At 35.2% G+C, this 19,614-nt stretch overlaps 2 long non-coding RNA genes across 2 annotated transcripts in view; both read right to left on the bottom strand.

Moving 5' to 3' along the window:
- The window catches only part of LOC102482190 (uncharacterized), a 20,351-nt gene extending 18,022 nt beyond the window's left edge, over positions 1 to 2,329 (bottom strand). The window contains exons 1-2 of the long non-coding RNA XR_334115.1: positions 2,216 to 2,329; positions 1,724 to 1,814 (exon numbers count right to left, since the gene is read on the bottom strand). This is a non-coding gene — a long non-coding RNA (uncharacterized LOC102482190). The remainder of the gene's footprint in view (positions 1 to 1,723; positions 1,815 to 2,215) is intronic.
- Positions 2,330 to 2,500: 171 nt separating this feature from the next.
- Positions 2,501 to 9,896, bottom strand: LOC102481916 (uncharacterized). The gene is made up of 3 exons (XR_334114.1): positions 9,859 to 9,896; positions 3,698 to 3,838; positions 2,501 to 2,614 (listed from the first exon to the last, which is right to left on the bottom strand). It is a non-coding gene; the product is annotated as an uncharacterized LOC102481916 (long non-coding RNA).
- Positions 9,897 to 19,614: the final 9,718 nt, after the last annotated feature.

Below are 19,614 nucleotides of genomic sequence, written 5' to 3'. Positions count from 1 at the left end.
AGGGAAAGACTTCTTAAATAAGACCTCCAAAGCACAGTTGATCATCCCCAAAATAGACAAGTGGGATTACATCAGGCTAAGAAGTTTTTGCATGGCAAAAGACACATTAATTAGTGTGAATCAACAACCCTCAGAATGGGAAAATATTTTTGTAAATTATGCATCAGATAAGGAACTGATAATGAGAATACACAAGGATCTCAAGCAGCTGTTTGGAGAAAAGATGATCAATCCTATTAAAAGAAGGGAGAAGGAGTTGAAAAAGAAACTCTCTAAAGATGACATCGAATAGCCAAAAGGTGTATGAAAAAATGTTCAACATCCCTCTTCATAAGGGAAATGCAGATCAAAACAATGAGATACCACGCAACCCCAGTCAGAATGTGTAAGATTAAAAAAATAAATAAATAACTGTTGATGGGGGTGTGGTGAAAGGAGAACTCTTTTACACAGCTGGTGGGGATGTAAATTGGTCCAGCCACTGTGGAGAACAATTTGGAGATTCTTCAAAAATCCTCCAGATATTTTGGGCACAGAAGCACACTTGCCCAGTGTGATTTTCAAGTCGCTATGTACGGGAGGCAAACTATAGTTTGCTATGAGGGAGTCCAGAACCTTAACTGCCATGCTACCAGCTGATCTTGTAAATCATCATTTTACTATACAGTATTTCATAGTTCAAATATACATATAAATAATATATGTAGTGCATATATGTTTATATGAAATAAATAAAAATTAAAAGTTTTATATTAACCATAAAAAGTTTTATGGAGACTCCAGATATGCTCATTATGAAAATGTTTATTTTATTTATAGTACATTTTGGACTGTTTCTATAACTACAGAGGAAAGTAAAATTTATTCATTTTAGTTGTGAGAGCACAAAATACTTTTTAGTAAGAATTCTTATTAAGGTAACTCTTTTGAAACCTTTTATCCCTATTTAGTGTTAAACGAACAAAACAAAATGAGACAAAAATACCACAAGACTAACAATTATCCTTTCAAAACGGAACAGTACCTCAAATCTAAAAACAGCTTCTTTCTTTTGCTATATGTTAATCTCCAAACAAAGAATGTAGAGGAAATGCTAAATAGGCTGCTCTATTGGGAAATTGGCAAGGTAAACAGAAGAACAGATCAGAGCATTTAGGATATGTCTCTGACTGCCTTAAATGCTACCTGGCAGATAATGTATTTAAACTGTGAGAAAGAACTGAATGATTATTCAAACACACACACACACACATACACACGCATGCACACACACGTTTATTTTCTGCTAAATGAAATAGCTATAGGTATTTGTAGTTTACAGCAAAGACGTTTAAATCCCTATTATATTACCTTCAAAGATATTCTTAGAAAACTGTATTTATTTTTCTTGTACCAATTTCTAACAGCAAAATGCTGCCACAATTCAAATGGCATATTTTAAATATAATCCTACAAATAACTCTGACATAAGTCTCTTACAAAAAAGTTGTTTTTCTTTGCTGCCACACCAAATCCACTGAACCGAAAGTTTTTATGCAAGCACAACTCCTAGCCTCACTGATTAGTCAGAAACGGATTACCCAGTTTGTGGGTTTTTCAGGGGGTTTGACTTCTCTTTCTTTTTACAGCTCTTCTTGCTTTTCATTTGGCTAATAGGGATGCATCTGCCCTTCAAATGTGCACAGAGTAAACTCTGTGGTTCAGATTTTGTTGAAAATATTACCTGGGTCACAAAAGAGATGTGAAAGTTTCAAGAAATTTCTTGCATTTTCTTTTTCTTTTTCTTCTTTATAAAAGTAGAAAATATGCAGTATCTATGAGATGAAAACATCAACTTTTTATTGAGTATTTGCTATATGTCTGTCACTCCCTCATTAACTCATTTGGTCTTCTAAATAGTTAATACAATCTCCTTTTTAAATTTGTTTATGCTTATTTATTTGATGAGAGTTAGAGACAGATAGAGAGACAGAGGGGCACCTTCAGTGGGGTCTTCATGCCGTGATCCTCCCCTACCATCAGCCAGCCCACATCACAGGCCCCCGCAAGCCCAGCACAGGAACCAAGGACCTTCACATGTGAGTAGGTCTACCACAGAAGAGCATTTGTTACCACTGTTCTACCGGCTGCCCCAACATGCTCCTTTTTACAGAGGAGGAGAACGAAGTCAAGAAAGTAGGAAAGTCTGACTCAAAAACATAGTTTTGGTACTTACTCATTTTCATTGTGGAATTAGTCATGATATAACTGCACCATTTTTTTTTAACAATTTGAGAAAATAAGTGCTTTATTAGCCTCACTTTGTCTATGTTCCTTTAAAAATTAGCCAAAGATTCTAGAAAAACACATAAAAAAAAAAACATTCATTCTCTCTTTCATTTACTTTTCAAAAGCATAAAACATATTTGAATTGATGTTATCAGGCAGGACTCTATGGTATTCTAATGGATAGCGCATACATACTTATTTACTGCACTTACATTGAGAAGTAGAACATTAAATGCTGGAGAACTAGGATTTCACAATATCCTTGGAGATCAACTGAATATTCCAAACCTTTGCTACCTTTATTCTTGGTATATTTTAACCTCAGCACAAAAGCACAAAAACGTTTCTAAAAAGATGAAGTACATTTTTTGAGACATTTATTTATTTATTTCTTCCATGAAAGAGGGATCCAATGCTTAGAGAAGGCCATTGGTGTCATAAGTACCAGACTGTAGCATTGCCTGTGCCGTCGAGAGAAGTGGAAGTCATTACAGCTGAGATCATTAGTACGGTTCTGATGCTAGTTAAAAGGTCTTTGCTTTTGACATTTAATATTAGGTCAGGAAATAAGATAGAGTTCTCCTACCTCTCTATTCTTTTGTGTTGTGGGAAAATTCATGATGCATTTTTGCATAGAAAAATATGTCATCACTTTTCCAACAACCCAATAGTATGACATTAGACTTTGAATAAGAATTAAGGAAGCTCTAACTTCACTTTGTATGATAACTCATTCAGAGCCTACATAAAAGGTGTACATAGGGAAAATGAAGGGTTTAATTTTCAGAAAAATGGTAGACTTGCTATATATATATATATATATATATATATATATATATTAATGCACTTAATATCTTCTTAGTCTTTTATTTATAAATTAAGAAAATTAAATCACATTTTAAATACATGTCAGCTTGACATTTAAAGAAATTGTGTTTGAAAATTGTTAAGATACAGGCCAGCAGGCGATGTGGCGGTTAAGGCACTGGACTCCCACGTGGCTGACTGCAGTTTGAGTCCCAGACCTTAACGCTTGAAAATCAAGTGACTTGCATGTGTGTGTGTGCCCAAAATTCTGAGGGAGAATGGAGGAGAAGGGATTGTGGTATGCAGTCTGTCCTGAGGGGGGTGATTTCTCACATTCTCTCTCACTCTCTTACCCTCTCTGGTAAGTGCACACGCCCTATAGCAAAAACTTTAAATAAATAAATAAGTAAACAAATAAATAGAAATTTGTTAAAACAAAATAATCATTCCATAATAGAAAGATCCTCACATAATTTATTATTGCATAAACCTAGATTTTAATATACTGATTATAAGAAAAATGACAAGGAAATAGACCTCAATTCTTTAAAAGGCCAGTCTAAAGACAATTGATATTAGATTCTAATAATTTCTAGGAAAACAAAGATGCGGTAGATCTTACCGGTTGTACTTTAGCAGTAGGTACCATTTAAAGAGTAATATAAACATAACTCATTAGGAGACCTCTTGGTCAGATGGAGTAAGTCACTTTAAGGTGCCTATGCATTCTGTCTCATCATATTTTTTTTTAAATGATCAAGGCCTAGGAAAGAAAGAAACATTATCTCAATACAAGAAGGAAATGTTCTACTTAAAATCTTATAAAAGTAGTATTTTTAACTCACATGTGTGGAATAATTGCAGCTCTAGCCAGAGTTTAAACAACAAAGAAAGAAAAAAGTGGATGATACATTTCTAGCCTTCAATTCAGAAAAATATTGACAATATGAAACATTATATAACTGAGGCATTAAAAGAAATTTATTCATAGGGTTTATGGAAATATAACACACATATATTGTCCGTCCAGCATCAGAAAGTACAGGTAGTAGTACTTAATTAATGTCTCACAGGTCTATACTATAGAAGAGGAGATTAGAATACAACAAAATGTATAAATATTTTAAGTAGCCCATCTGTAACCTAAGTAATTGTATGTATTTATATGATGAAAAATACTAAGTGACCAATAGTTACATCCTCATAAAATGTATAAAGTCTCAACAGATAACCTTGTTATTTTTGAGAAATGTATATTTACAACATAAAATATTGTGAGAAGAGAGGACCAGCAGATGGCATACTGGACACTCCCACATGGCCGACCACGGTTCAAGTCCAGACCTGGTGGCTTTCTTTCTCACTGCCCCACACACACAGTCTCTCACTCCTCCCCCCACACACCACACTGTCTCTCTCTCTGGTCAAATTAAAATAAACGGATGAATAAATAAAGTAAAATAAATAATTATTTAAAAAATATAATGAAACATTTGCAAAGGGAGAAATATAAAGTGATAGAATAGGCCACACAAAATGTTACAAGGAAAAACATAAATGTGCTAATTTTTTGTACTATAAGAATGAAGATTGATATTGAAATATAAATCATCAATTGATCAACATCAATCCAACATAAATTTTAATATCAATCTTCATTCTTAAAGCAGAAAAATTCAGCACATTTATATTTTATAAATACAAAAAGTATAAATAGATTATAAATTTGTATAAAATACGTGTAATGGAATTGGACCCTCACATGCTACTATATACAAAATGAATCAAAATTAGCTCAAAATGTATCAAAGATGTAAATGTAAATGTTGAGACTATCAAACTCTTGGTAGAAAATGAAATTCTTCATGAAATTGGACTCAGTAATGATTTATTGCTTATGACACCAAAAGCAAAGCAACCAAACAAAAGTAGATAAACTGGACTTCAACTTTAAAAACTTTTGTGTATCACATGATACTGTCAAGAGAGTGAAAAAATCTGTGGAATGAGAGTAAATAAATACAAAACATATACTAATATAAGATTACTATCTAGTATATATAAGAACTTCTAAAATTCAAGCACTCAAGACAAAATAGTTGATTAAAAAGTGAGCCAAGGACCTGAATAGACCAAAAATGGTACCCAAGTAATCAATATGCACATGAAAAGATGATCAACATCACAAGTCCCTAGGAAAGTGCAAATCAAAACTACATGGTGTACCACTTCACATCCATTAAGATGGCTATTATAAAAATCAAATAGAAAAGGAAAATGAATGTCCCTAAGGGTGTAGAGAAGTTGGAACTCTTCTGATAGGAATGGGAATTGAAAAATGAGACAGCTTATATGGAAAACAGTTTGGTAGTTATTCAGGAAGTTAAATATGTGATTCAGCAATTCCACTGATGAGTATATGCTCAAAATAATTGAAAACAACAATTCAAATAATATTTATATACCAATGTTTACAGCTGCAACTTATGCCACAGTCAAAAGATAGAAACAACCCAAACGCCCATTAACAGATGAATGGATATACAAAATGTAGTACATACCAATAGAAAAGTATTCAGTCATTAAAAATAAATTTTGATACATCTTACAACATGGATAACCTTGAAAACATCATGTTGAGTAAATAAGCCAGATATAAAAAGATAAATATTGTATGATTCCACTTACACAAGGTATCCAGAAGAGAAATTCATTGAGATAGGAAGTAGAACAGAAATTACTGGGGGCTGCGGATGGGGAGTGAGTATTTATTTATTTATTTATTGGAGAGTTTTTTTGCTATAGGGTGCATGTACTTGCCAAGAAGACAGAGAAAGACAGAGAGACAGAAAGTGAGAAATCACTCCCCAGGGGGATGGCCATAACACAACCCCTTCTCTATTCTCCTTTCAGATTCTTGGGCATGCACCTGGCATGAGTTTAAGCCACCAGGTCCGGGACTTGAATCGTGGTCGACTACATGAGAGTCCAGTGACATAGCCATTTCACCATCTGCTGGTCCTGGGTAGTTATTTTTTTAATGGGTACAGAACTTCTACTTGATAATACAAAAGCTGTGAAAATGGATGGTGATGGAGGATGCATAGCATTGGGAATGTATTTAATGTGAATGCATCGTATAGTTAAAAATGATTAAATGGTCATTTTTATGATCTGTATATTTTACCACAATAAAACTCTAAAACACCCCACCTTTTAAATTCTAATCTATAAAACAATTCCCCAAACACCACTTCTTTCTGACTCATCTCATCAATTTAATCCAAGCCATCATCATCCTTCAACCAGACTTTTGCAGTTGCCTTTAATTGATCTCCCTATTTCTATCCTTTGCCACTTCATTCTATTCTCAACACAGTCCCCAGACTGTGCCTTTTGAAAAAGAAGTTAGGTCATAAATCAAAATTTTCCAGTGGCACTTTATTTTATACAGAGTAAACCCCAAAATTTTGAAAATACTTTGCAAAATTTATATTATCTAAGTTTCCCATCACCTTTAAAAGAAATTTATCTGTTCCATGAGCAAGAGAAAGAGAAAAAAGGAAGAGAAAAATATAGAAAGCAAAAGAAGAGAGAATGAAAAGAATGAAAAAGAAAGAAGAAAAAGTAAAAGTAAGAGAAAAATAAAGAGGAAAACTCTGAGGATTTCGGTGCTATAATCCACTCTGTTTCAGTCAGCCACATTCATGGCAAGCATGTGCCCAACATATTCAGGGAGGTTTCCAGACTTGAATGGGGAACCTTCCAATATGGGAATGCCTCACAGAGCATTATGTGTAACCACTGCTGAGGCACCACCCTCTGCTCCCCATTCCCATTAACCTTTTTGATCTTAAGTCTCAGCAGGGTCTTCACAAAGTAAGAGTCATGAAAGTGATCTGTCCTAGGGAGAGAAATGTTTTATTGCTGACACTATGTATTGTGTAGTTGCCAGGTGCATGGCGACAATTAAAATGAGAACAGTATGTAGTCAGTTTTACTACAATCTACTGATTTCCTATAGAAAATGCACCCATGCTGTCTTCACCCTGGATTGGACTCTGCTACAATCTCCTTGGTGGACCTCTGTCTCCCATCACTCTCCTTTTTCATGCCACTCTCTCTATTTTAATCTCCTAATCTGTTGCTTCATGTCACTGAGCAAGTATATGAGCCAGGGCCTTTGTACTTGCTGTTCCTTCAGGCTGGAAAATCAAGGATGCCTGAGTGTCTGACTCACTCACCTACATCGGACAGGAAATCATAAATCACTTTCCCTATGTAGCCTTCCCTGGTTACTGCATAAATAAGTGCAAGTACAGTCATCACCCTTCTCCACATTTTTTCAAGCTTCATTTCTAAGCACTTTTACTATCTAACATATATATACATACATGCGTGAGTGTATATATATATATATATATATATATAATGTGTGTGTGTGCGTGTGTGTGTGTGTGTATGTATTATTTATTTATCTTTAAATTATTTATATTTAATTACTATACATCTTTACGGTGTATGACGTGGCTTTTCCCAGCATGGATACAGTACATATCGGTCAAGACAAACACATTACCATATACATTACAATCAGCAGATACCTTTTCATTTTTGTGTCAATTAAACGTATTGTTTTTTCACCCTGTTTCCCTCCCTCCCTCCCCCTCTAACATATAATTTTTACTCTTTTTATTATGTCTATTCCTTGTCTCTTCAATAAGGATTATAAAGAAGCTTCCTTAGGGCAGAGATTCTTCACTTGTAGTTTTAGTGTTATAGATTCATAAAGACAGAATTGCCTGGTTATCTAGGTGAATGAATGAGTAAATGCATACATAAATAAAAAAGTCATTTATACTTAACTATTAACAGATCCAAATGATAATATCTGCTTAGCTAGAACAGATGAAAATATTTATTAGGAGACCAGCAGTTAGTGTAATGGCTGTCGCTGGACTCCCTTGTAGTCGACCACGGTTGGTGTCCCGGACCCAGTGGCTCAAAACTCACGCCGGGTGCGTGGCGTGTGTGCCCAAGATCCTGAGAGGAGAATGGAGGAGAAGGGATTGCGGCACGCCATCCCCCGTGGGGGGTGATTTCTCGCTTTCTGTCTGTCTCTGTCTGTCTGGTGAGCTCATGTGCCCTATAGCAAAAACCTCTAAAAAAATTTATTATTAGTAGTAATCACAGCAAAGTTAAGCTAAATTTCCATTTATTATTTATTTATTTATTTTATTATTTTTTTTTAGAGGTTTTCACTATAGGGCGTGTGTGTTCACCAGACAGACAGAGAGAGACATAGAGACAGAAAGCGAGAGATCACCCCTCAGAGGGGCTGGTCACGCCACAATCCCTTCTCCTCCATTCTCCTCTTGGGATCTTGGGCACGCACGCACACATGCCCGGCGTGAGTTCTAAGCCACCGGGTCCGGGACGCAAACCGCGGTCGACTATGTGGGAGTCCAGCAACATAGCCATTACACTAACTGCTGGTTCCCAATTTCCATGTTATTGATTGTCAGATTGGAAAATATCTATCATTGTAAATGATTAGCAAAGGAAAGTGAAAACGTTTCACTGTGTTTGTGACAATGATAAATGCTATATTTATATTATTTTAAGTAAGTGTAGAAACAACCTTAAAATGGCTGAAATTATGACTGAATAATCAATATGCCATTTACATTTTAAATAAAATAGCCATGAATACTATAAATACTTCTTTTGTGTATGTGTGTTTGTATACACACATCTGTGTGCCTATGAACCATAGAGGCATTTCTTGCCCAAGACACCCTTCAGAGGTACTCTGTATATCTTCTAGTTTGTTTCTGTGCACTAATTATGGGGACCACCATTACTACTTATGAAAAATAGATGAGGTATTCAAGAGTAATTTAATTACCTAGTAAGGACCCTGTGGCTGACTAAATTAGGCTTCTGAGTAAACAACTCTTTGATTCAGGAACATAAAAGGGAACCTCTGAATAATGATACCAAGGGGAAATTAGACATTTAGAATAGTGCAGTACATTGTTTATCTTGTGTAATATCCCAGCCACCTACCAAAACTTGATATAGACACTCTTTGAAACTTTCAAACAGTTTGAGAGATGCCTATCAAACTGATGCATTTGCTCATTATCAATGTATGCAAATCTGGAGTCACTGTCAATGCTTTTAAAGAATACTTCCATTTATCTGGAAATTATTGAAGTATTTTTAAAAAGAGAGTAAATTTCCTCAATAGTTGATCTATAGATGTAAATAAGATGTAAAAAAATCTCAGAACAAGAAAGTTTTTGTAAAATGAAAATAATTATTTCTAGAAATAAAGGCAAAATAATTCAGTGTTAATAGACAAATGTTGAGCAAAAATAGGCATTAAATATTCATTGATTCCAATGAAAACTCTCCCTTCAATTAAATGTTTGTTTAACAATTGATAACAGTAGAGGTCCCTAACCTACTGCTTCATATCTATAGTAATCTATAATAATCACTATAAAGTAGCATTAATTTAATAGTGACTATACTATCACAAAGTTCAAAGAATTAGATCAATCTTCAAACATTTCTTAGATAATTTTTTAGTATCTTTTTACTCCTCTCCCCCTTTTTTTTGGGAGAGATTATTGCTATAGGGCATATGCCCTCACTGGAGAGGCAGAGAGAGACAGAGACAGAAAGTGAGAAATCAGCTGCCAGGAGGAATGGCCATGCCACAATCCCTTCTCCTTCAGTCTCCTCTTAGGACTTTGGGCACGCACGTACACTCACCTGTCGTGAGTTTTAAGCCTCTGAGTCTGGGACTCCAACTACAGTTGACTCAGAAGGAATCCAGTGATGTAACCATTATGACATCCTCTGGTTCTAGTACTTTTTTTTTTTTTTTTTTTTTACTGCAATAGTGACATGTCATTAGGTTAGACTTAATTTTGCAAAATTTGCCTTAGAAGAAAATGATGGAGGCAAATTGAATAAGTGAATTGATTAATGAATGAATGGAACCATTAATAATTGAATACAACTTTTAAATTATTTTTAAGAACCATTTTTTTGCTTGCCCCCGTAACACATAAGATCATTAATAAACCTACTTCAACAGAATCCTAAACCTCCTTTTTTATAGAGAAAATAATCTTGGGAATACATTTCAAAAATATCCACTAGGGGACAGACAGTGACACAGTAATAACAGAACTATACCCACTAGAGAAAGTGCTGAGTTCATATCCCAGAGGTGCCCTTATACACCAGGCACACACATGCAGGCCATAATTCGGGATAAGAACGTGGTGGTTCACTGTGTGGGGTTACTAGTCTCTCTTTCTGTTTCTCTCCTTCTCTCTGTCTGTCTATCTGTGTTTCTGCAATGGCTGCATTATTGGTCATATCATTTATATAACATATAGGCTGAAGGCCTGTTAGGTCCTGGATCTGGTGGCTTGAGAAACACATCTGTTGCATATACTTGTGTGCATGCCCAGAGTCCCAGGGAAGAATGGAGGAGAAAGGACTGTGGCATGGTCATCCCCTCTGGGAAATGATTTTTTTTTCCTCTTCTTTATTTTTTCTTTTTCATTCTTTTCTTTTTTTTGGGGGGGAGGGGGAGAGATTTTTTTCTATAGGGTATGTGCACTCGCCAGAGAGACAGAAAGCAAGAAATCCCATTTTCCCGGGGTGGGGGATGGCCATGCCTCAATCCCTTCTCCTCTGGGGATTTTGGATACGCACACATACACATGCCAAGTGTGAGTTTTAAGCCACCAGATCCAGGACTTGAACCATGTTGGACTATGTGGGAGTCCAATGACATAACCATTACTCCATTACTCCATCTGCTGGTCCCATGGAGGATGCTTTCTTACTTTCCTTCTCTCTTTTTCTGTTTCTGGCTAGCACACATGCCCTCTAGCAAATATTTAAACACATTTTTTTTCCTACTCAAAAATAGCATCTTGTTAGGAAATCTTGGTATTACCTCTCGAATTCTCATTAAACTGTTTAAAAATAAGAAACAGATTAGAATGGTTAACTCAAAAGAGAAGCCTGAAACCTACGTAATGCCTGAATGCAAGTGCAGTGTTTGGGAGCCACAAGGCAATGTTACTGAAGTCAGAATTATTCTCAGTGATGAATGCAAGTTTTATCACTTTAGAACGAGTTTGCTAGACTGAAAGAAGAAAGGGAACTGCTTCATCTCTCTGCCTCTACCTGATATCTGGCTCAGGCACTTGCAGTCTGTATCAAAGAGATAACTGGGCAGTCAGCCATCGACCTCACAAGGATTGATTCCTTTGGTGACTAGAGCTTTGTCCCTCCACCCTAACAAGTACTTGCCTTTCTACATCAATTTTCTGTCTAAAATTCTTAGGAAATAACTGTATCGAAAGTGAACAAAAGGACTGTAAAGAGCAAAGTGAACTCTAAATTGTTCATGCACAGTGACATGTGTAGTTCGGACAGGCAGTGTCAAAATTAGCAACTTTCTTGTGGCCTTGAATGCAGCTTAGAAGTGTTTGACTGTCAGCCACACTATCTGCAAAAAGTATTTCTTGTTTTTGCTAATTATCTTTAAACAGACTAACTCTCCAGTAGCTTCTATAAACTTTTACAGAACTCTATAACTTTCATGAATCCCTAGAAAGCTCTTACAAACTTTTCTGTAGTACAAAGTTAAAATAAAATATGGTTACTCATGTATCTACTTCTTCCTAATACTTGATATGTACAGAAAAGAATTACTTCTACCTTGAAAATTATACATCCCCCTACTGTGTGGTTTGTATACAGTTAGGGGTAAAAATGTGAAAATTTAAAGCTAGTAGCATTTTCCTTTCATGAATTAAAGGAAAGAGGGAACAGTATGGGTTGGATGTGGACTGGAGTCAAGAAAAAAGAAAAAAGCAAGATAAAATGAGAGATTTAGCTTCTTCTCAAAAAATAAAAAAAAAATAAAACAAATTTAAAAGAGAGAGAAAAGAGAAATATGACAAAAATCCATCAAGTTTTAGGGCACTGAAGTTAAAGTGTATGTTAAATGTCCTCAGTAGACAGTCTCTTCATGAAACAGATTTGCTAATATTTAATTAAAGCTGTTTATATAACTATATTACCACACTCACCTTCTCATGTTTTCCAAAATCTTCAATAAGCACTAGTAAAAAACAACAAACAAACAAACAAACATTCATTAGGGTTAAAGATTGTGTGTGTGTGTGTGTGTATGTGTGTGCACACATTCTTTTGCATGTGTGTGTGTGTGTGTGTGTGTACGCATTCATGTGTGGTGTTTTTGATTTGCTTTTTCCCCTCAAAAGCAAGGAGTTGGCTAATTTTCAAGGCCAGGTTTACATAATGCAGGGCAGATACTACATTTTAAAATGGCAAATAAAAAACGAACGAATGAATGTAAATAAATAAAGAAAAAAATAGAAAAAAAAAAAACGAACGGAGGAAATAAATGTTCGTACCAAAGAACATGAATTATTTTTACCATGGTCTGTATCTTTAAAAATATTGAGGAAGGGAACCAGCAGTTAGCGTAATGGCTATGTCGCTGGACTCCCACGTAGTCGACCGTGGTTCGTGTCCCGGACCCGGTGGCTTAAAACTCACGCCGGGCGCGTGTGCGTGCGTGCCCAAGATCCCGAGAGGAGAATGGAGGAGAAGGGATTGCGGCGTGACCATCCCCCCTGGGGGGTGATTTCTCACTTTCTGTCTCTATGTCTCTCTCTGTCTGTCTGGCGAGCGCACGCGCCCTACAGTGAAAATCTCTCCCCCCCCAAAAAAAATATTGAGGAAGATTCTGGAATTCAGAGAGCAACAATTAACATTTAAGACACTCTTGCCTACATTTCTAATGGACAGAAAAATCTTAGGCCCATGTGTAGAATGTATTACAATGAACTAATTAATACTTGCAGCATTGAAGAAGTCACTATATAGACTACCCCCCCCCCCATTTTCCACATAGGAAAGAAAAGCGAAAAAGGTGGTCTAATTAAGTGCAGCTGCTAGAAGATGGCAACACCTCTGATTCACAGCATTCCATCCAACCAGAACTCTCTATTATACCCCATGGTTCAAATCCCTCTGCTATAATAAGGCTACACACTCAGAATTTGCTTCAGGTGAACCTTTTTTGGTTTCTTTTTGAATTCATTTGAATTTATAAATGAATTTGAAGGTAAGAAGACATGTTTCAAAAATCGTGACTCAGCCCAGTGTTTTCTCTGCCTGTATACACTCTCGTCTAGATAATGCACACTTAATTAGCATATTAACTTGGGTAGAGATGTTCTTCCTTAGGTCTGTTACTATTAATGGATCTATATTGTTAAATAAAATATTTAAAAAAATTCAAATATATTTATTGCTTTTTCCATTTTCATCCAATGCTCTCCTTAGGCAACAGCATTATAAGTGGCTGGAAAAAGGGAACTACAGTAAAAGTTCTATTATTGGAAATGCTGAGATACAGATAGGACTATACTTGATCCTTTCAGAATTACCCTTTCATAGTTTCTACTTCTATTCTTTTTCTAATCATTAGAATTAAGGATGCTAAGAATAGTATTTACAGTTTACAGCATTTTCCATGAACTAAAACGGATTAGGTTTCTATAAATAGTTTCAAATTAACTAGATACAACATCCTTGACATGCATAATCTTTTGGTTATGAGTTGCATGGATACAAAATGTGTGCACAAAATAAAATAACCACTGAACAGTTCTACTATAGACCTGCATTTTCTCACAATTGACTGCCACACAGTTTATACTATGAAATTGTTCTTTTTACAGTGTGTCCTTATTTGTTTCCCATCTTCATTGCTATTACAGAATTTTGAAAATTGTTCCTTGAGACAAAAGTACTACCAATTTCTAAAATTATTATATCATCTATTTCAGCATCTTTAAGACACTAGTAAAGTGAATAATTGAAGTAGAAGTAATAGATAACGAGGTCAGCCCATTACCTCTTTGACTAAGGGAGCCAGATTCCACATGGCTGACTATGGTTAGAATCCTTGATCCCACAGCTTGAAAAACACACCTAGTGCATGTACATGTGTGCCCAGAATTCTGACAAGATGAAGAAATGAATTAAAAGGGTTTTTTGGCATGACCACACTCCATTGGGGGAGTTTATTTTCTCTCTTTCTCTCTTTTTCTCTTTTTCCTCTTTCTCTTTCTCTTTCTCTGTCTCTGTCTCTCCATCTCCATCTGATGAGTGCATATGCCCTCTGTTAATTAAAGAAAAAAGAAGTAGTGGATAAGACTGTGTCCAAATGTCAAATTTAAAATACAAAGTTCCCTATTTTGAGATGTTGAATGTCTGACATGCTTACTAGAAACTAACTTCTCAATGACAATATACACACGGATTTATCTCCTTTGTTTGTTTCCTAATGTCTCCAATCTTTTTCTTTGCACTTCTGGTGTTCTTTGCTGAAAACTATGGATATGGTAATATCCTTGATTTGATCATCACGCACTGCATGCATGCTGTGCAATTTCATATTATATCCCACTAAGATATACCACCACAAAAAAAGTGTAAAATAAATAAAATAGAAACAAAAAAAGATTGGGAGTTATTTATAATTCTGACTAATCCAAGTTACACATTTCTTCTGTGAAGTAGAATAGTAACTGAACAGCTAAATTTTTAAGTACTTAACTGTTTTAAACTTGCATTCATGAGTGCTGTCAAATTTTGTCTTTATTAGGATATAGACAGGACACCACTTCATAGCTGAGGAAGTACTGCTCTGAGTTATCAGTGAAATTTTAAAGGGAGCCTTCAGTTCTTGCTTTTCCATCAAAAGACAGCAAAGGATTCCTGTGACTTTGAATAATCAAATCCTAATCAGTTTGTCCTGCTTCCTGTTTCCTGAGAGAAACATGCAGAAAGACTAAAATAGTAAATCATTTATTTCCATTGAATTTTGGAACTTACAATCATGATTTTCTGGGCTGAACCACACATAAGCAAGATCATTGGTTTTAAGATTTACCTTGACAAAATAAATGTGTATTTCTCTTCTGAGGCCATAACAGAGAGTTTAAGGGAAAGCATTCCGATGGCAGATTCTGTGTGTTCAAATCCCACCTTAGGCACTTTCTAGCTCTATGCCTTGGAGCCTGATATGAATGTCTCTAAATCTAAGTTTTCTGTGAATAACTAAAAGATGTAATGTGAAGGTTTAAAGAAATAAGGCTTCAGAAGGGCCTACCATTCTATGTGGAACAGAAAAATGATTAATAATAATAATTAGTAGTAGTATTTTTATTCTATGAATTCATGAGGTCTTAGTATTTGAATAGCAGAAATACAGAAAAATAAAACCCCCAAAGAAAGCCAAAGTTTATTAAGACTTGAGCATACCTGAAGTAATATGCTAATTTTTAGCTATTTCAAGACTGGGTCTATTCTCAAGCAACAGATAGTCCTAAACAATTCTAGCCCTCCAGCTACATGTGGTGGAGAAATATTTACCTCACATGGTGAATTGGCTTGTTCAAATATGATCCATGGGTCTGTCTCAAAGTTACATGGAATGCTTGTTAATATATTAAGTGGATACGTGACATTTCTAGCCCACAAGTGCAAAAGTAGGGATTAAATAATGAACAGTTCATATTTCTTATCTAAGTAAATTTAAATGTAAAAATTGACTTAAAAATATGTGTTTATGGGGTCCAGTAGGTGGCATGGTGGTTAAGGCACTGGACTCTCATATGGCTGACCACAGTTCAAGTCCTGAACCTAGCAGCCTGCTTTCTTCCCTTCCCTTTCTCTCTCTCTGGTCAAATTTAAAAATAATAATAACTAATAAAGTTAAATAAATAATTTTAACATTTTTTAATTAAAATATTTATGAAACTTATTTGCATCTTTTTTTTCCAATGCCTAATGAGTGTGTGCCCATGGGCATGTGTGCACACTAGAGATAGAGAAAGAGAGAGAGCGACCTCTCCCCCCCCACACACACACTCCATGGGCCCAGTCAATCACAACCCTCTTATTTCCATTCCTATTTCTCTTTAGTATCCTAGGCAGGTGCACATATGTATACAGTGTGTTTTTCAAGACACTGGACCAGGATTTGAATTCCAAGACTTGAACTGTGGGATCTGCTTCCCTCTGCAGAACACTTGACATATAGTGTAGATGGCTGACCTGAAACTTATTTGTATCTTAATTCCCACTTCCAAATTTGGGCAAACTAACAACATTCTCACTCACAAACACACTTAAATACACTTACTCTATTAATACACATACTCTAGATCAGACTGATCTGTTATGTCAGTAGCATTATGGCTTAGCCATTTAAGGCATGAATCTAACTTACTGCTTTCTCCTTTCCCCACTTCTGATCAAAATAATTTTATGTCCTAGTAAGAAAGTGCTCTTGAGAAAATACTGATCCTAGTTTGTAGTCATTTATCAAGCTAGTGTCAGATGGAATGCAGCGCATTCATTTGGACCATGCACTGTCATAAAGTAACCTTTAGAGACACTCAGTTTTCTACACAATTATGCTTAGACTCCATATCAGCTCCAAGAATCAAATATAAGGCTTAAACAGAGTTGGCCATCTCTTCGGTGCAGACTATCCATTTTAGAGATTAGTGAGCAAATGGGGAGATTATAACTATACCCAAAAAAGTGCTTCATTAAATAGCAAGTAAAAAACTCACCACAGGTCAAGAAAGAAACTATGGGTTAAGCAGTGATGGCACAAGTGGTAGGGACATTGTTGTGTGATGCCAGACACCATAAGGAAAAGGTCTGTGTTTGTGTCATGGGTCTCTACCTGAACACACAGGCATGCCTGTGAGCCTGGCTGGCATTAGGGCTATTCTCCCTCTCTTAGGAAATAATATTTGTTGTTGTTGTTTTTGTTGTTTTACACTTTTTAAGGTTTCCATAACATTTAATAGTAATTTTTTTTTACTTTAACAAATATAGTATTTATTTTTAAAATATGAGTTTGTAATGTAAGAGTTATTGCATTGACTATTGTTAGGATTTCTTGGTTTGAGATTCCATCTCTATATAAAAATTCAGCTGGACTTTTTCCCCCTGAAAATATACTATAAGCCTTTTTTTTTATTAAATGCAAACAACAGGTATTATTGAACTTATATGCAAATAACGATTCTGTCACACAAAATAAGAATACTCACAAATATTTTCCTATTCCAGAGGGATCAGGAAGGGAGAAAAGTTTATGCTTAAATTTTAAAAAATAAACAAAAAATATTTTAACAAATTGCTGAACCTATCAACAGCTCAAAAGAAAGCAAAATTTGGAAAACAAAGCATAGAAGAAAATCAGTAATACTTTAGTCAAAAGTCATAAATATTACTTTTTTAAAAAGAAAGAAACTGGAAAAATAAAAAGATTTTATACTTTATCTTTAATGATATTTTCCCCATTTTCTAAATGAGTTCCTGCATTTTTTGTTTGTTTGTTTTGCCTTGTGCCCTGCAAATTATGTAGTCATTCCTGACTGCCTGGGACTATGAGTTCCATAAGATTGGGACTGTCATATTCCCCTCTGTAACTGTAGCACATGGAACTATACCTATTACATGATGCCTAATTCAGAAGAAATATTTTTAATGTTCATGGAAAAATGGAATTGAACTATGAGTTTATTTTGGTGAAAAAGAAGGATTTGTAATCCATTATTAGTTTTTTCATAAAACACATTTCCTACAAAATTTTCGAAGATCTTGTTAAGTAAATTTAACAAATTTAACATTTATTTGTTAAATAAATGAATAAGTAAATAAAGAATCAGTGCATGATATCATTTGCCACCTTCCCAAGCAGATGCATCTGAATAGTAACTCTGTAATGAAGGAATGTTTAAAGGAAACTTTTGACTTGTTCATCATGACGCCTAATAAATAGTCTATTAAAGCTATATAAAACTGGGATAACGTTTTCCCCAGACGAGTAAAACTGACTTCATGCCCTGCTTCTTTTCAGAGTATAAGGTTGAAATCTCTTTAAAAAACAATTTTGCTGTTTGCCATATTTCAGGAAAAAAGCTATAATGTCTTCTCTTTGATTTGGTAGTTTGATTAAAGAAGTGATTTTTCATTTATTTTATCAGCAAAGGGCTTTGAAATTACACCATGCAGCAATGAACCAAGTATTTGGGAGAAAAAAAATGCATTCAGTGAAGAAACACATATCTATATATTTATCTACAAATGGGCCAGAGCCATTAAATAAATCAAGAGACAAATGACTATGTGTACTCAATGGGTTAGTACCTAAACCATGTGGCAATTTACTTTGTTTATGTTGTCTAGTTTATCACTATGCATGCTCATTTTAGACTAGGAGAAAGGAAAGAAAAAGTTTTAGTGTAATGTGCTTTAATATATAAACAAATGTGCTATGTGAACAGACAAAATCAGGTAAACATTCATTAATTTGCATTCATGTGATTTTCTAGTGCTAGCTGGTGACTATAAACTATAGAAGGATGGTCCAGTCATGGTGGCACTGCTTCTAAGACACCACTGTTCTACAGGCTGGGATGATATGGGGGAGCCTGGATTCCATTTGCAGTCCAATGTAAAGACTGAGTATGTTGATAAGGAGGTTGCACCCAATGGATCTCAACATGAAAATATCCTGTCAAAACATCTATCTTTATTTCTCTCCCGTTCCCTTTCTCCCTCTCATAAAAAGAAAAAAAAGTTGTATCTATATTTCTATATATATATATATATATACCCTCACATATATATAAAAAAGTTGTATCTATATTTCTATATATATATACACCCTCACATATATATAAATGTGTGTGTGTGTGTGTGCATGTGTGTGTGTATGTGGGGGTTGTATACAGATATGTATATATGTGTATGTGTATGGATGTTTTATGAAAAATATGTATGTATACATGTACAAATATGTATATGTATGTATATATAGAGAGAGATACATATAAGAGAGAAAGACAGAAGGCTTTTATTGTGTGGACTTACATGGAAAAACTCAAGCATACTACAGATGTAGATATTTAAATGAAATGTTTTGAGTGTAACTACTTTTAATAGAAATTTTTATTCTTATCTTCAGAAGTCAATGATTTTTTTGAGAGTTATTTTTTTTTCCTAGGGTGCATAAACTCACCAGAGAGACAGAGACAGTGAGAGGGAAAATGAGAAATCACTCCCCAGGCAGGTGGCCATGCCACCATCCTTCTTCTCCATTATTCTCTCAGGATCTTGGGCACCCACACACATGCTCCTGGCATGAATTTCAAGCCACCAGGTCGAGGACTCAAACCCCAGTCAACCACGTTAAGTTCAGTGATGTAACTGCTACACCATCTGCTGGTCTCAAGTCAATGATAAAAAACAAAAACAAACAAACAAACAAAAAATAAAAAAACAAAACACTTTTGTATATCAGGAATTGAATGAGACACTTGAGATAGGGCAGGTAGCAAAGCACACTGAGTCTCTACCCTCACAGATCATATG

Source organism: Tupaia chinensis, unplaced genomic scaffold, assembly GCF_000334495.1.
Source record: "Tupaia chinensis unplaced genomic scaffold, TupChi_1.0 Scaffold000153_1, whole genome shotgun sequence".
NCBI lineage: Eukaryota > Metazoa > Chordata > Mammalia > Scandentia > Tupaiidae > Tupaia > Tupaia belangeri.
Note: the sequence above shows the minus strand (reverse complement) of the source record. Positions and strands in the feature narration are given on the sequence as shown.